Genomic DNA, 18,967 nt, shown 5'->3' with positions numbered 1-18,967 from the left:
GAGAATAATAAAACAAACACCCTCATATCCTTCACTCAAAATTTTTTTTTTTTTTTTGGCCACACTGCGCAGCATGTGGGATCTTAGTTCCCTGAACAAGGATCGAACCTGTGCCCTTGGCAATGAAAGCATGGAGTCTTAACCACTGGACTGCCAGGGAATTCCCTTTCACTCCAATTTATGATAACATTTTTCCACATTTGCTTTGTCTATTTTTCTTTCTCTCTTTCTAAAAAAAAAAAAAAAAAATATATATATATATATATATGCACACGTACATGTATAAATTATAAACATATATGCACGTATATATTTAAAAATTTAAGTTAATTTTTAATTGTGGTTCTAAAACAAGTCACATATTACATATCCAAAATAAATCACAACTCTAATTTCTCCGGTCAAAGCTATTTCTAATATTCCTTTACCAATTAGCTAGCTCTAAGGGGTTGAATAAAATTCATTTTTCTCCAGTAATTTCCTGTCTTTAGTTCAGCTGCTTAGAATGTCAGAGCTGAGGCCCACATGAGTCTCTTTGCTTTCCTTTGAGTTGCAAGATGGTCCACTAGAGTGTATACATCACAAGGGCAGAGATATTTGTTTTGTTATTGCTGGTTCTCTGCAGCTCGGAAGAGTGCCTAGTACATAGCAGGTGCTCAGTAACTAAATGTTTGTGGAGCGGTTTTTTGTTTTTTTTTTTAACATCTTTATTGGAGTATAATTGCTTTACATTGTTGTGATAGTTGCTGCTGTATAACAAAGTGAATCAGCTATACATATACATACAACCCCATATCTCCTCCCTCTTGCGTCTCCCTCCCACCCTCCCTATCCCACCCCTCTAGGTGGTCACAAAGCACCGAGCTGATCTCCCTGTGCTATGCGGCTGCTTCCCACTAGCTCTCTATTTTACGTTTGGTAGTGTATATAAGTCCATGCCACTCTCTCACTTTGCCACAGCTTACCCTTCCCCCTCCCCATATCCTCAAGTCCATTCTCTAGTAGGTCTGTGTCTTTATTCCCGTCTTACCCCTAGGTTCTTCATGACCTTTTTTTTTTTTTCTTAGATTCCATATATATGTGTTAGCATACAGTATTTCTGTCCATCAACAGATGAATGGATAAAGAAGATGTGGCACATATATACAATGGAATATTACTCAGCCATAAAAAGGAACGAAACTAAGTTATTTGTAGTGAGGTGGATGGACCTAGAGACTGTCATAGAGAGTGAAGTAAGTCAGAAAGAGAAAAAGAAATACTGTGTGGAGTGGTTTTTTGTGGCTCCAACTATCACTTAAGAGCTACAGGCAGAAGAAAAGAGGACAAGATGCAAAAGAAAGGATAACCCTTATGCCAAGAAAATAAAACATTCCTGGGAAATCCATAGCCAAGGGATTGAAATCCATAGCTTTATCTACTTGAGATGCATTGGCTGGAGCTCAGGGCTACCCATAGAGAGGCTGGGACATAAAGTTTCGAGTTGGGCATATTGCTGCCATACACACACACACACACACACACACACACACAGACACACACACACCTATTAGTTTTCTGCAAGTAAGGAAGAGGGGAATCAATATTGAGCAGCGATGGAGAAAATTTTTGCTGGGCCTTGGGTGTGTGCATATGGACGTGTCCTTGTGAGACCCTGAGTCTAGAGAGTGTGAGAAATCATTAGACAGATAGATAACAAGGGGTCAGGCCACAGAAAAAGAAACCAGAGCAACTGCTTCTCAGAAAACTGATCGGAATCAGCAGGGAAACAGCCTTGATGGTGAATTTGTGACTGTTTTCTGTCTGTGTGGGACCCAGATGTCTTATTTATGTCCAACTTAATGAACTGATGAGTTAACCCAGTTCCTAAAACGCTAAAAATGGACTTACAGGTTTAATAATTGGCCTGAGCTGAGCTCTACTATTGGTCAGTCCTGAACTGACAAGACTGTGAATTGCTTAAATCAGACAATCTTCTTTCCTGTGAACTTTGTGAGTTTTGCCTTTACACATCTTGCTGCTGCCTTTGGTTGGTAAGACTGTCTTCATGAGGTTCCTATATCCCAAGCATATCCAGGACTGGCTACATGATTTGTGGGGCCCAGGCAAGATGAAAATGCAAGGCCTCTTGTTTTTGGGTTTCAAAATGATGATCGTGGAATTTTAAACGAAGCATGGGGCGCTCTGAGCACGGGGTCCTGTCTTATCAGTTCAGAATGTGGTAGCACATGCTCATGAAGCTGGTTTGCTGGATACTTACATATGATGAAACCCTCAAGGCTTAGGCCAGTCGTCTCTGAGTTATTTTTGACAGTTAATCAGAAGATCCCATCCCACAGGGTCGAATCCCTCTGTGTTGGATCAGATTTTCCCTGCTTTGTCTGGCAGTGAACTCAGACTAACACACACCCACAATAAATCAGAAATTGTTATTTTTTATTTTATCAGCAGTAATTTTGGAGTGGTTGCCACAAAGGAATTATTCTAATTAAATATGGGGGATTGAGAATACAATTTTATGTGTGTTTCCTTCCATGACTTCACTAAAATGTCAGCAAAAGAAAAATAAACGGTATGAATCCATAAGGATAAATAGAGCACGGGAGGTGAGCAGAGCAGTTGAGAGATAAAGAAAGCTAATTCTTAAACCCTTACAAAGGGTCAGGGAGAAGCACAAGACATTAGTTGAGTCTCACTGCGGAAGTCCTTAAAGACCCAGGAGCTGGGGACCTAGGTATTTCTAGAGGCAGGGGTAGGATGGGACTAAAAACCGGAAGACAATGGAAAGTCCGAAAGAAGAGGGGCTGCACCCCAGATTCCTTACCTTGCCCCCAGAAGATTGGGAGCAAGTTTTTTCTCTGTAGATGTTGAACCACAGAGCTTTTGGATTTGGGGATACTATGTAGAATTGAGGGCAGTAGTCGAGTACCAGATTGCAAATGGGGATTAATGAAAATCTACAAGAGGGTTTTCTAGCTTGTTCATACCCATTTGGCTCCCAGAATGCTGGAGGCCAGGCTCAGCAGGGACACAGGGAAGTCCTCTCTGGGGAGACCACCAACTAGGGGAAGAGGGCTACCTTGATCCCCCAACCCCAAAGGCCAGCACCCCTCTAAACTGCCCTTTGCTAATGCCTATAAGCCAAGAAGCCCAAGGATACCGAGCTGTGCCTCACTGTTAAATATGAGTGGACAGCCAAAGATTTGGGGAAAAAGACACTAGAATAAAAGACAAAAGTCAATAAACAGAAAAAGAACCTGGGGGAAACAGAATACAGAGGTTAGATGTCAGTTTCAAAACATTATAATTAATATCATATGAGAGATGCAAGAGGATGCTACTCTCCATCACTTTCTATTTCCATTTCTTGTTTAAATCTTTTTAAAAAATGGCTCCAGTACCTCCTGATATCATATATCTATTAGTCGTTTACTCTCTGTTACTCCTAGTTGAATAGTAAGCTCTATGAGAGCAGGAACTCTGTCTTGTTCATTTTTCTATCATCAGTGCTCATGACTGGCACAAGGTTGGTGCTCAACCAATACCGTTGATTGAATGGATGAAAACTGTATTCATAAACAAGAACAGGGTACTGTAAGAAAAGGATCAGTGAAGAGCAAAAAAGATACTGGAATATTAATAGAATGATAAGAAAATTTAAAAGTTCAATAGGAGATTTGAAAAATAAAATGGAGAACATATTCTCCAATATAGAATAAACCAATGAAAAATAACTAAAAAACCAGAGTAAAATTGGAAGATGAGGCAAAGAGTTTTAACATCTGAATGATAGAAATTCCAAAAAGAAAGAACAGAAAAATTGGAAGGGTAAAGGTTGGCACAAAAATGATAAAGAAAAATTGCCAGAACCAAAAGATGTTTTTAGAATTCAAGTTCACTGAGTCCAGGAAAGTAAATGCAGCAGAGTAGTCTCAAGGCACACAGTCATGAAATTTCATATTGCAGGGATAATAATAAGATCCTATAAAGTTTCCAGAGAGTAAAAGAAGCCACAAATAAAAAATGAGAATCAGAATGGCACTGGACTTCTCAACAGCAACACTGGAAACCAGAAGACAGTGGGGTAACACATTCAAAGACTGAGAGAAAGTGATCTCCAACCTCCAATTCTACACTTAGACAAAGTATTAAACTAAAGTGGTGGTAAAATAAAGAATTGCTGAGATATGCCAGGTCATAAAAATATACCTCTCATGCAACCTGTCTCAGGAAGCTACAGAGAAAGTGGCAAAATTAAGAAATAAACCAAGAGAGAAGAAGATCCCAGATATAGCAAACAGAGAATCAAGAGAGGAGGGGGAAAAACACCCATTCTGAAGATAATCTTAGGATGACAGCTATTCATCAGATCGAAAGGACAACCAGTCCAGAGAGGAGAAGGAGCGTGCAGGGCCCCAGAAGATGTGTCTCTGAGAAATACACTGAACTCATGGTTTACCTGATGTATTTGTATGGAGGTGGATTTTTAGTTCGGTTTGGAAATAGTTTGGGGATAGTTTGAGTTTGTGTCAATTGTAGGTATATAAAAAACTAAACAAATGAAAAACTTAGGCAATATTAACTCAGGAAAAACAAAAAGTCATATAAGAAAGGGTATGTGATCATAACATGTCAAATGACTCAGCTAAGAGTTACATTTTTATAATCAACAATGTAAGCCTTAAATATTAATTTAACAAAAAATCTTGACATAATTTTATTGAGAGAATAATGTAGAAGGGATATAGGGATATGGGTGTGGTGTGTGGGTTAAAAGAACGAAATCCTTGTTTTCCATCTTATGAAGTCAAAAGTTAAGTCTTGAAATGAAAATATTAAAAAAACCCCATAGGCATGTGATCTAGACATATGACAGTAAACAGGATAAGAAACAAATGGAGTTGAAAGCGATTGCTTTGGGGTGTGGAGACTGGGCATAGGGAGGATTTAGAGCAGGGAAGTGTTTTCTGTTATAAGCGTCATGGTACTGATTGACTCTTTAAACTGCACAATGAAGTCCTTTGATAATAAAAAGTAATTGAAAGCAGTATGCTAACGGGGTGATGCGCTACATACCACCTCATCTGTGATCTATTGGTCTCTTGGTGTGGTGTTCACAGTGAGGGCTGGGAGACAGCTGCATCCTTGCAGCTTAGTCATGTGGAGTGTGGTATCTTCTTTGAAGCCATCACGAGCTTATCATGTTCTTTTCCTCTCTGAGGGAATAGAAGGTCTGGGAACCAAGGGTTGGGAATGGACATCGAGTTTTTCACTATAGATTTAAGGATAAACAAACATGCAAATAGCATACAAACATTTGGTTATTTCTTCTAACTGAAAAAAAAACCCAACCCTCTTTTTTTCAAGAGTTCTGCATTATGTTGCTCACTTTATTAGTAGCGTTGGAAAATTTTAAATCCCATTTTGATGGGAACTTATGAGTTACTATAAACCAACTCATTTAAGGGGTGGAAGGAATCACGTTCACTGCCTTTGTTTCTCTTTTGAACATGTTCTCTGCTTAGTGTCCTATTTTTAATTGATTAATTAATTTATTTTTACATCTTTATTGGAGTATAATTGCTTTACAGTGTTTTGTTAATTTCTGCTGTATAACAAAGTGAATCAGCTATATGTATACATATATCACCATATACCCTACCTACCTCTTGCGTCTCCCTCCCACCCTCCCTATCCCACCCCTCTAGGTGGTCACAAAGCACGAGCTGATCTCCCTGTGCTATGCGGCTGCTTCCCACTAGCTATCTATTTGACATTTGGTAGTGTATATATGTCAGTGCCACTCTCTCACTTCGTCCCAGCCTCCCCTTCCCCCACTGTGTCCTCAAGTCCATTCTCTAGGTCTGCGTCTTTATGCCTGCCTTGCCACTAGGTTCATCAGTATTATTTTTCTAGATTCCATATATATGCATTAGGATATGCCCAACTCTCTTTTGACCTCACTTCCCCCTCCAGCTATTTCCCTGTTTTTTATATCAGTTTATACAGTCACATTTCTCTAGATAGTTATCCTTACTCATTGTCTTTAATTTTTCTCCCATTCTCCCTTGAACCCACTCCAGTCAGCGTTCACTAAAAACAGCTCATTTCAAGCTCTTTAATGGCCCCTGTGTTACTAAATCCAATGGTGAATTCAGTTTTTATCTTACTGTTGGCAATGTTTGACACAGTTGACAATATTGGATTCCCAGAGACGCTTTTTCACTCAGAAGGAGGGCTGAGGCTAATTGATGTTTCTGGTTCCATGGCAGAAGAGGAGAAAAACTGGAGGGTCACTTAAGGGCTTTCCACTGCTTCAGCCTGGGAGTGACAGGCATCTCTTTTTCTCACATATTATTGGCCAGAACTAATCTTCCATGTGCCCAAGGAAGGAGGAATACAGATAGGATTTGGTGAACAAAAAGCATGACCCTGACTCAGTCACTTTTCAGGATGCATGTGTGTGAGGGTCAGAGGGAGTATATGTATCATCATGGAATTGTATTTATATGTGGTTATGACACACGCTTTATTATTGAAAAGTTTTTAAATGTATTTCCCAAAGTGAGCTCTCTTCTTGTCTCCTGCTTCTGATTTAGGGCATGTGTGTTCTCCACTTTTGCCCTGAGACAACTCTACTGTAGAATTCAGCAACTCTTCCAATTCTTTTAATCTTTACAACAGCCTGGACCCTTAATTATCCTCATTTTAGAGACTGGGAAGTGAAGACTGGAGAGGTTATGTGCCTTGTCTAAGGTCACACAGCAAGTAAGTGGCTGAACCAGGATGCCAGCGTGAGGGTCCTGATTCCTGGCTTTGTTTCGGACCTCATCCTGTGTTCCTGGGGGGTAGACCCTATCAGAGATGAAGGGCCATCTTCCCATGATGTGTGGGTTCCTTCTAGCCCTATAGCTCTTTGCTGCCCTCTCCTGACTGCCACAGTCATGTTGAAGTGAGAAGTTGCTGCTGCAGAGAGCGCCCATGATCTGGCAGTCTCTAAGGTTACAACCTGTATCCCCTGTTCTTCATATTTCACACCGCCATCCCCCCTGATTCCCAGACGCTGAGTATATAGTAGGCACTAGGAAATATTCTTCTTGATTGTCTTAGAGCAGCAACTCTGATGGAGGTGTTAGTGGACCTTAATGAGTTTCCACTATATGCTGCTCACTGTACATACATAACCCCATGGACTCCTCGTAACAACTCTATAAGGAAGTGCTATTAAGTCTCTTGCACATAAGAAAACTGAAGAGCGGAAAAGATGTAGTAATATGCTCAGGATTATCCACTCACTAACATTTATTCTACATACTGTTAATGAGCATTAAAGTCCTGCAGGTCTCTGGGGTTATAAAAGCACAATTGGTGTCCTGTCTTCCGGTCCTGGGAATGAAGGTCTGGATGGCCTCTTCTAGGGATGGCAAATGTATGTTACTTGTGAATCACTGCCTGGGCTTGAGCTCTTTAGCAGGCATTGCTAATCAATTACAACACCCTTTCTAAGACGCAGCCCGGGAATCCTCTCTGCTTCCCCTCTGATCTATCACAAATTTCTGTTAGAAGCTTTTGAACCCCAAGGCTTTGCTCTAACACATAATGCCATGTGGGATTATGGGTGGGACAGTTTGGTAGCACCTTGGTGGGGAGAGCTGGGGTGAGCAGGCATGTTCAGATGAGGGCGATAAGAATATCACATCTCTCTGGCCACAGTGGTGACCTGACCCCTTTGGAGTCAGTGAGATGCTATTTCATGACTTCCACTTAGATTGTGGGAGCGGTGAGCTCTCTTTTCCACTGGACTTGTGTGTGAGGTTATAAATCTGGAGCTGCTGGCAATCCCTCTGCCACCAAGTGGAGAGGGCTTGTTGAGAGTGAAGCCAGTGCAGAAGTGGATAGAACAGGGAGACGGAGAAAGTTGACCCTGGGGACTCTTCAGTTATACAAGCCCATAAATTGTTATTCTTTTTTTTAAATTGAAGTGTAGTTGCTGTACAATATTATATGTTACAAGTGTACAATATAGTAATTCACAATTTTTAAATGTTATACTCCATTTATAGTTATTATAAAATATTGACTGTATTCCCTGTGTTATACAATGTATCCTTGTAGCTTTTTTTTATTTATTTTTTTTATTTATGGCTGTGTTGGGTCTTCGTTGCTGTGCGAGGGCTTTCTCTAGTTGTGGCAAGCGGGGGCCACTCTTCATCGCGGTGCGCGGGCCTCTCACTATCGCGGCCTCTCTTGTTGCGGAGCACAGGCTCCAGACGCGCAAGCTCAGTAATTGTGGCTCACGGGCCCAGTTGCTCCGTGGCATGTGGGATCTTCCCAGACCAGGGCTCGAACCCGTGTCCCCTGCATTGGCGGGCAGATTCTCAACCACTGCACCACCAGGGAAGCCCTCCTTGTAGCTTATTTTATACACAATAGTTTGTACTTCTTAATCCCCCACTTCCATATTGCCCCTCCCCCCTTCCCTATCCCCACTGGTAATCACTAGTTTGTTTTCCATATCTGTGAGTCTGCTTCTTTTTTTTTGGTATATTCACTAGTTTGTTGTATTTTTTAGCTTCCATATATAAGTGATATCATACAGAATTTGTCTTTCTCTGTCTGATTTATAAATTGGAATTCTTGATTAAGAGAGCTTGTGTTGGTTTTTCTGTTATTTGCAACCAACATATTCCTGATAGACAAGGTCTCGTTTTATAGATAAAGAACCTGAGGACCAGAGAAGGGGAAGTGATGTCCCCAGTGACACGTGTGGTAAGTGGCATTCATCCTCTCAGCCACTCACCTCTAAAGAACCTTGGAACTGGGACACCAGCTGTATCCTGAGTACATGGGGATTATACAAATAACCCTGTAATCTATGCAATTTATTTTTGAATCCCTTCATAATTGTTATTAAAGGCTGTTCTGGGTCATATTCTCCTTTCCTAGGACTTCTAGGAATACCTGAAATTCAGATCAAGCATTCTTCCCATACAACTGAGTTAATATGTTTATTTGACAGAGACTATTATATCACACACACACACATACGCACACACGAACACCCCAAATATTTAATCAGTGATACTTCACTCACGTGTGAATTCCTGTGGGGTGGGCTACCTTGTGACTGAGACTTCACCATTTTCCTGCTGGGAAGGGATGTCTCTGAATGCTCCTACTCTGATCCTCCCCATGGCCAATGTTGGACACACATTTATCTGGTTTGATTCTCTATTTGCACTCAAGTTACATTGAATCTTGGAGGCTGAGAGAATTATACCCTTGACTGATTTGCTCCCCCTCTGTCTCCGTAATGTAAATTCGTTCTCACACATACTTGCATCGGGACCTGCTACAGCAAATCATTTCTGAGCACCTTTAAGCTATTCATTCATTCCACAATTATTAAATGCTCACTATGTCCTAGGTGGAAAGCTATGAACAACACAGATAAATCCCAGCCTTCACAGAATGTACTAATACATTCCAGAGGTCCTAAGAGCTACGTTGTCTTCCTGTATTTCCTCTGGATTTATAAAACCTGTATATTTATGTTAATAACTTCTTATTTATTGTGTACAGGGTGAGGGTTACTAGAAGGGAGGAAAACTTCATTTCATTGGTGATAATCATCTTTTTCTGTTTTTAATCCTTTCCCCTGTTGGCTGGAGAGTTATTTCCTGTTCCTTTTGTTTCTCTCTTCCTGTTGATCTTCTAAAGACTTCTATACCCACTGGATTCTCTGGTGCCTTTGCAGTGCATTCTAACACCAGGTGTATCCTAATAGACTTAAGACATGCTAGACGGTGTACTAAGTGCCCTACACAGACCATTCATTTCATCCTCCCTACAACCCTGTGGGGCTCTATAGTTGTGTGTCATAGGAATAGATTTTTAAAAAACGAGTGACTTCAAATCTTTACTTCAATTTCATTTAACTTTATTACTGTTTGAATTCTGAAGATTCAGAATAGATTCAGTTCATATTTAGTCTTGACAGCCTCTTGCATGTCTGGTGCTTCAGTAATATGCCACAGATGGAGACAAAATTAAGCCTGGCTAAGGTGGCATTCAGTACCACAACTGACCTGGTCTGGCCATGTTGGGCATCAGAAGTTTGACCACACTGAAGATTTATACAATCCAAATATCTAACTTTTTTTAAAAAAATTAATTAATTTATGTATTATTCACTTTTGGTTGCATTGGGTCTTCGTTGCTGTGCGCGGGCTTTCTCTAGTTGCGGCGAGCGGGGGCTACTCTTCGCTGCGGTGCGCGGGCTTCTCACTGCAGTGGCCTCTCCCATTGTGGAGCATTGGCTCTAGGTGCGTGGGCCTCAGTAGCCGTGGCACGTGGGCCCAGCAGCCATGGCTCGCAGACTGTAGAGTGCAGGCTCAGCAACTGTGGCGCACAGGCTTAGTTGCTCCACAGCGTGTGGGATCTTCCCCGACCAGGGCCTGAACCCTTGTCCCCTGCACTGGCAGGCGGGTTCCCAACCACTGCGCCACCAGGGAAGCCCCAAATATCTAACTTTAAGAATATCTACTGACAGCTAGATCAAGATGGAGTTCAGGCTTTAAGAATCCCCTCTGCTCCACAAACATAGCAAGTGCTGGATAAAACAAACAAACAAAAAAAGAAAACTGAAAAAGGCATAGTCAGACCTTAAATATCAGACAAGCATTTTTGAAGATCCAAGCTGTCACAGAAGCACAAACTGTGATCAAGACTGAAGGGGTGGGTGGACTTGCGGGTGTTGAATGCAGAGGCAGTTAGGGGTGGTAAATGAGTCAAGAGCATTCCCTGTGAGATGGGGAAGCAGAGGCAGGCTCACTGACTAACGCCCAGGGCTAGGGTGGCATTCATTTCTCATCCTCCACCCTCATGGGAGGAAGCTAGAAATAAACCTGCAGCCAAATGCTGAAGGAGCAGTGGCTCATTTCCAGCTCCAGGCTGGAAGAGGAGAAGGATGAGACATAGCCTTGTGACCAAGAGCTGAATCAAGCTTCCCCCTGACCTAGCCTGGATCAGCCGCAGCCCAGTGGCTCTGCGGGACAGTCCCTTCTAACTGTCCGTACTAGATTTGGATTGAAGACCCCAAAGCTGCTAAACAGGACAATTGAATATTCAGGTAAAGCAGAAGAGAAGAGAGAGAGGGAGAGAAAGAGACAGTGAGAGAGAGCAAGAGAGAGCATGCGAGAGAGAATTGAAACAAACATACCACCTCATATTCCAAATGAGACTATAAACCAAATAAAAAAAAATTGATGAATAAAAGCGAATACTAAGAAAAGTAGCCAACAAACCGACAGTCAGAACATGGGCTCACTTCTGATGAAATTGATTTTACAGAATGATCAGACAAGGCTTTAAAGTAAATATATTGATTATTTCAAGAAATAAATGAAATAAAAACTTCCATTAAAATAATAAAAAAATAGGCTGAAAAAAAGAATGGGGAGATATAAAAAAGAACCAGTTAGAATATTTGAACATAAAAAAATAGTCATGTGGGGCTTTGAGTTATGATGGCTGTTTGGTTATATATATCTAATTTCACTACCTTTCTAAAGCACACTAAAATTACAGTAAAGCGATTAAAGAAAGAAAAAAGAAACAAACCAACAGGAATGGGGAGAATAGGTGAAGAGACAATGGCAAAAGTATTTTGGAATCTGGAGAGGAGATGAATTAGTGGTAACTGGTTAGTAAGCCAGCCAGACCTGTAAGTCATTATGGTCTCAGAAAGCTGACAAAACCCCCAATTCGTCCTGAGAACCCTCTAAGTCTCAAGAACTAGCAATTCCAGAAACCTCTGGGCCTGACCAAAAGTAGAGGCTAAACCAAAAGGACTGAGTGAAAGTTGTTTGAGAATCAATTATACCTCGATCTTCTCTCCCACCCACAGTGCTAGACAACTGCACCTCTCTCATCCAAAGAATACTGTGAAATGATGAAACAGAGCCTGTGTGTCCATGTATACCAGGCTCTGTTGAGAGTGGGGCTACCATACTGAAAGCAGGGGTATTAAGTGACCATATAGGTAAAGACTATGGAATGCTGAGACTACCAGGCCCTTTCTTCTTGGTTCTCAAAATGCTGATGGCCAGAACTGGACCCTCTGGAAGGAGTTTGGAATATTCTTCTATGAGGAATAGAATCAGTCTAAGAGGAAAGTCCTAAAGACATAGACATGGGGTGGGGGTGTTCCCCCAAGAAGTGGCTTACTCAGATCACCATAGAGCAGGGGTCCCCAACTCCTGGGCCACAGACCGGTAGCAGTCCTGAGGCCTGTTAGGAACCGGGCCACACAGCAGGAGGTGAGCGGCGGGTGAGCAAGAGAAGCTTCATCTGCCACTGCCCATCACTCCCCATCGCTCACGTTACCGCCTGAACCATCCCCCCACCCCCGTCCATGGACAAATTATCTTCCATGAAACTGGTTCCTGGTGCCAAAAAGGTTGGGAACTGCTGCCGTAGAGAAAAGCTCCTAAGTCATACTCATCTGCTCAGAACTTCCAAACTGTTTTTTAATCTTGTTTACTCTTAATCCTGAGGATATAATCTAAGATTACTTGAAACTTGAGGGAAGCCTCTAACATGGAACATAGAAAACACAATGAACAGACAGAAAAAAGCAACTTGGAGGAAGTGCAGACTATGTAGAGGAATGGGGAAGCAAACAAACAAAAAAATGCAAAATTAATATTGCTAGAGAGAGAAAAAGATATTGTATTTATGAAACAGAATGTGTAAAAAATTCAGAAAAAAATTTTAAAGAATGTTTGGAAATTAGAAACATGATGGCAGAAATGAAAAACACTCAATGAAAGTGCTGGAAGATAAATTAAAGAATTGCCTAGAAATTAGAACAAAAATACATGGAGAGGAAAATAAGAGAGAAAAGATAAAAATTGAAGGACAGGACCAGGAAATTTAATGTATGAATGATATTAGTTCTAGAGGAAGAGAACAAAAGAAATGGATGGGGAAAAATGAATAAAATAATTCAGGAAAATTTCCCAGATTAAAGGACATGAATTTGGATATTGAAAGGGCTCACCAAATGCCCAGTAGAATGGCATATCATGGGTTTTCAGAAACTCAAAAAAGCAAAGACACCCCAAATATCAAAAAATATACTTTCATGTACCATTTAAAATTTTTATTTATTTATTTATTTATAAAACATTTTTATTGGAGTATAATTGCTTTACAATGGTGTGTTAGTTTCTGCTTTATAGCAAAGTGAATCAGTTATACATATACATATATCCCCATATCTCTTCCCTCTTGCATCTCCCTCCCTCCCACCCTCCCTATCCCACCCTCCCTATCCCACCCTTCTAGCTGGTCACAAAGTACCGAGCTGATCTCCCTGTGCTATGCGACTGCTTCCCACTAGCTATCTATTTTACATTTGGTAGTGTATATATGTCCATATATACACTACCACTCTCTCACTTTGTCCCAGCTTACCCTTCCACCTCCCCGTGTCCTCAAGTCCATTCTCTAGTAGGTCTGCGTCTTTATTCCTGTCGTGCCCCTAGGTTCTTCGTGACCATTTTTTTTTTTTTTTTTTTTTAGATTCCATATATATATGTCAACATACGGTATTTGTTTTTCTCTTTCTGACTTACTTCACTCTGTATGACAGACTCTAGGTCCATCCACCTCACTACAAATAACTCAATTTCATTTCTTTTTATGGCTGAGTAATATTCCATTGTATATATGTGCCACATCTTCTTTATCCATTCATCTGTCGATGGACACTTAGTGTATCATTTTTTTAGAAAGCTATGGAAGGACATGCTTCACAAAATGAAGGGGGTAAACCAAGAAAGGGAACTAAATGAGACACGGGAAACCAACCGAGAGGAGAAGTGAAGGCAACTCTTAAAGTCATAGTGATGGGGAACCCAAGGGTAGATCTGAGAGAGATTACTAGGTACCAGGCACAGTGAGAAAAGCAGACTGGATTGGAGCTGGCCTGAAAATTTGTGACCAAGCACAATGCCTATCTCAAAGCCAAAGGAACCTTCACTTTTACTGATAATATCCACAATGATGAGTCTATATGGCTGAGACTGAATGATAAGACAAAAAAGAAGTATGCCCTAATAGGAATGATTACACTAAAGTCTAGTGTGTCTTTTGATCAACAGTATGGCAAGAGCCTTCTGATCTCCATGGACTTCAATGCAGAAGACAATATTAATTGGCCTGAATAAGAGAAATCTTCCTATACATACATATATGCCTACACATGCATGCAATGACTGTAGAAGGATGTATAATAACCTGGTATTTACTATTTTGTTCTTTTTGAATTTTGTATTATGTACATGTGTTATCTATTCAAACTTTAATGAAATAAAAATAAAACATTCCCTAAAAATTTAATTCAAATGCACAGAATTATAAATGCACATATCTAGAAGCAATCATTTTACCTGTGGACGTATAGCCTAAGGATAAAACCTCACATGTTCAAAATGATGTACACAAATAATATAATAAATAAACAATTAATTAATAAATAAACAATTTAAATAAATTTAATAATTAATTAATTAAGTAAGTATTTATTTATTCCAGCTTTGTTGAGATTTAGTTGATGTGTAACATTGTTTAAGGTGTACAACGTGTTGATTTTACAGAATTATTTTAATAGCAAAAGAGTGGAAACAACCTTTACAGGGGGCTTGTGAATTAATCATGTTCATCCATAAAATGAAACACTATGAAGCCCTTTAGTAGGTAATGAAACTCATTATGTACTGATATGAAACAATCCTCACAATATTGTCTCAAGTGAACGAAGGCAAAATAGAGAAAAGGATGCATAATATGCCAATATGTGTGTATAAAAGAGAGAAAAATGACTCTCCCTCCGTGTGTGCATGTGTGTGTGTGCATTTCCACATATATGAATAGAGTATATTAGAAACAATAAAAGTAATGGAAAACATTGGTTGCTTCCAAGAAGAGGAACTGAGTGGTGGGAAGGAGGAAGAAGTAGGAGGGTAACTTCTCATTGTTTACCCTTGTGTAACCTTTGGTTTTGAACCATATAAATGTATTACTTATTTAAAAGCAAATTTAAAAAATGTAATGAATGAGATGCACTCTGCACCAGATAGAGGAAAAGAAAGAATTAGAGAATTGGAAGATAGAATATAGGAACCTGCTCAGAATGCAATACAGAGAGCAGAGAGATAAAAACATCAAGAAGGGTTTTATATAGAGAGAGGAAAGACAGACTGACAGCAAACTTCTTATCATTAATAATAGATGTTGGAAGATAATGGAATAATAACTTTAAAGTGCAAAGGAAAAAACTGTCAATCAAGAATTTTACAATCAGCTAAATTTTATTCAAGAAGGAGGGTTAAAAAAAACATTTTTAGACATACAAATACTAAATACATTACTACACACAGATCCTTACTAAAAGACTATTAAACTTTGCTTCAGAAATAGAAAAGTGGGAACAGAAGGAAAATGTGGATTGCAAGAAGCTAGTATCCTCTAAATAGTTCTTCTTCCCACCCACCCCTAAATCAAATAAGTTGTTCTAGAGAGCACAGAGATTGATGAAATGTGTTGAAAATTTTAATTAATGATTAGAGTCTAAGATTATTTTTTTGTTTCATAAAACAGTAATAACAAGGTGAGGGAGATAGTCAAAGAAGGAGATACTTAAAGTACATTAAGGATTTATTGAAGTTGGGAGGAATGAAATAATTGTAGACTTTATCAGAACATTTATAGTTAAGAATGCAGGTTACAAAATTCAGAGTAGTCATTAAAATAAGACATATTGATATCTTCCAAATCAGAAGAGAATAAACATTATCAAACAAAAGAAGGTAGGAAAGAAGAAAAAGAAGCAAAGAATGGTAATAGAAAACACAAAATAAGATAATATAGTTGTCTAAACTACTAAATTACAAAAAATGGAAATGGGTTAAATTCATCTATTAAAAGACAGAAGCAAATAGATAAAAACAAAATGCAACTCTATGTTTCCTACAAGAGACAGAGTGATACACACACACACACACACACACACACACACAGGCTGCAAATAAAAAAGTGGAAAAAGATGTGTAACACAAATACTAACAAACAAGTTAGTGTAGCAAAATTAACGTAAGACAAAATAGATCTAAAGGCAAAAAACTTTCATAGGGATAAAGAGAGAAACCACAAAATAATAAATGTAACCACACACTAGGAAGATAAAACAATTATGAACTTTTATATCCCTAATAAAATTTCATATAATGTAACAAAATAAATAAAGCAAACATTGAAAAATTCTAAGGAGAAAATCAGAAAACAACAGTAGGGGATTGACACAACTCATAAAGCAAGCAGACAAAGATTAGAAATGATATAGCAGCTTTGAATAACAAAATTAGCAAGTGTGATCTAAAATGTATGCATATGTATCTAAAAACTTTGCACACAACAGGTGCACATGTATTTTTTTCAAGTACAGATAGAATCTTTGTAAAATTTGACCATGAGGCCAAAAAGGAAATCTCAATAACTTTTAAATAATTGATATCATAATGACCACAATATCTTATCACATAATTAAATTAGAAATAATTTGAATGATAAAAAGTAGTTTAACACACCCCTACTTTCTTTTTTTCCACTTATTGGAAAACTTAAGAATGCGACTCTGAGTAAAGATGAAATAAATGCCATAATAAAAAAGTATTTATAGCTGAGCAATCATAATTTACTAAAATAAAAAAATTGTTTGATGTAGCTAAAATGGTGTCTAGAGGGAAATCTGTAGCTTAATTGCATTTATTATAAACGATAAAAATGAAAATAAATGTGTTGTATTCAACCAAAAAATAAAAAGAGCAATGAAGTAACTTATGAAGGTAGAAGAAGGGAAATAATAAATACAAAAGAAGAAATTAATGAAATAGAAAATTAGAGAGGACACAAAACCAAAAGCTTGTTCTTTGAAAAAAGAAAAAAGGAATATAATGTAATAGGTAAATCACTAGCAAGACTCATCAGAAAAAAAAGGGAAGATATATAAATAAGTAATATTAAGAAAAAAAGCTTGGTTGTCGCCCACGAGGTTGTTAAATATTTTGAATATCCCTCTGGATATATGACAGAAGTGATATTATCAATTAATGAAGAAGCATGTTATCAATATGAGAAAAAAATTAGATCTCTGCTTTGCAGCATGACAAAGATTAAATCCAGTTGTGTTAAAGATCTCAGTGTAGAAAGCAAAACCTAGACATTTTTAGAATACATTTTAGTCAAGGTACAATAGCACAAACTGTACAGGGGAAATAAGTATATTTTACTACGTAAAACTTAAAGATGCTGCACAAAGTTAAAACACTGGGAAAATACTATATAACAAATTATGGATGTTTAGAAAATACACAGAATTTCTACAAATTATTAAACTACTCAACAGAAAAATGAAGGAATGCAATGCACAGGAGAGGAAATCCGTGTGGTCAATAAGAATTTGATGTGATGTCTAATCCTCTGTTGGTCAAAACTGTAAGAGGCTGTATCACCCAGTGTTGGCTTTGTATTGGAAATATTGTTAAGTAAGTCTCAAACACTGCTGGTGGGAATAGAGCTCGGGCAATCCCTTTAGAGAGCAATTTGGCATTATTCAGTGAAGTGGGAGGTGCTCATTTAGGTATACACCCTAGAGCAGCACTTCTCAAACTTCAGCTTGTCTCAGAATCACCTGGTGGGCTTGTTAAAGCACCCATCACTGGGCCCCACTTCCAGAGTTTCTAATCCGGTGTGTCTGGGGAAGAGACTGAGGATTTGCATCTAACATGTTCTCAGGTGCTGCTGCTGGTGGTGGGACCACACTTTGAGAACCACTCTCTCAGACAGCCTTTTGAAGGTGTGCACAACAAGATGTGCACAAGAATGTTTATCGTTAGGAAGAGCAAAAAATCAGAAAAAAATGCCCACCAGCAAGAGAATGAAGAGTAAATTATGCTTTTTTAGTAAAACAGAATATATATAGAAATTAAGATGAATGAAACTAGAGATGTAAATATAACATAAAAAATGAAAAAACACATTCTATGAAAAAAGCAAATTACAAAGTGATCTATGGAGTTTGATACCATCTATATATATTTTAAAGAAATGCAAAACAAAATAATATAATGTTTATGGATAACAAATGGTATAAATTATGCGTGAGCAGTATAATGCTGAATTTATGATACTGGTTAATTCTAAGGAGGGAGTGAGAGTGATGAGATTGAAAATGGATAAACAGAGGGCCTCAACTGTATCTGCATTCTATTTATTTATTTATTTTATTTTATTTTTTGGCTGCATCAGGTCTTAGTTGTGGCATGCAGGCTCTTCGTTGTGGTACACGGGCTTCTCTCTAGTTGTGGCCTGCGGGGTCCAGAGCATGTGGGCTCTGTAGTTGTGGCATACAGGCTCTCTAGTTGAGGTGTGAGGGCTCAGTAGTTGCGGCGTGTGGGCTTAGTTGCCCTGCTGCATGTGGGATATTAGTTCCCCGACCAGGGGTTGAACCCGCATCCCCTGCATTCAAAGGTGGATTCTTATTGATTGATTGATTGATTTTGGCTGCATTGTGTCTTTGTTGCTGCACGTGGGCTTTCTGTAGTTGTGGTGAGTGGGGGTTACTCTTCGTTGTGGTGCGCGGACTTCTCATTGCAGTGGCTTCTCTTGTTGCGGAGCATGGGCTCTAGGTGCGTGGGCTTCAGTAGTTGTGGTACGTGGGCTCACTAGTTGTGGCTCATGGGCTCTAGAGCACAGGCTCAGTAGTTGTGGCGCATGGGCTTAGCTACTCCATGGCATGTGGAGTCTTCCCTGACCAGGGCTCGAACCTGTGTCCCCTGCATTGGCAGGTGGATTCTTAACCACTGGACCACCAGGGAAGTTCCTGTATCTGCTTTTTAAATCT

The sequence above is a fragment of the Balaenoptera borealis genome (genome assembly GCF_965194805.1).
Source record: "Balaenoptera borealis genome assembly, chromosome: 11".
In the NCBI taxonomy this organism is placed as follows: domain Eukaryota; kingdom Metazoa; phylum Chordata; class Mammalia; order Artiodactyla; family Balaenopteridae; genus Balaenoptera; species Balaenoptera borealis.
Note: the sequence above shows the minus strand (reverse complement) of the source record.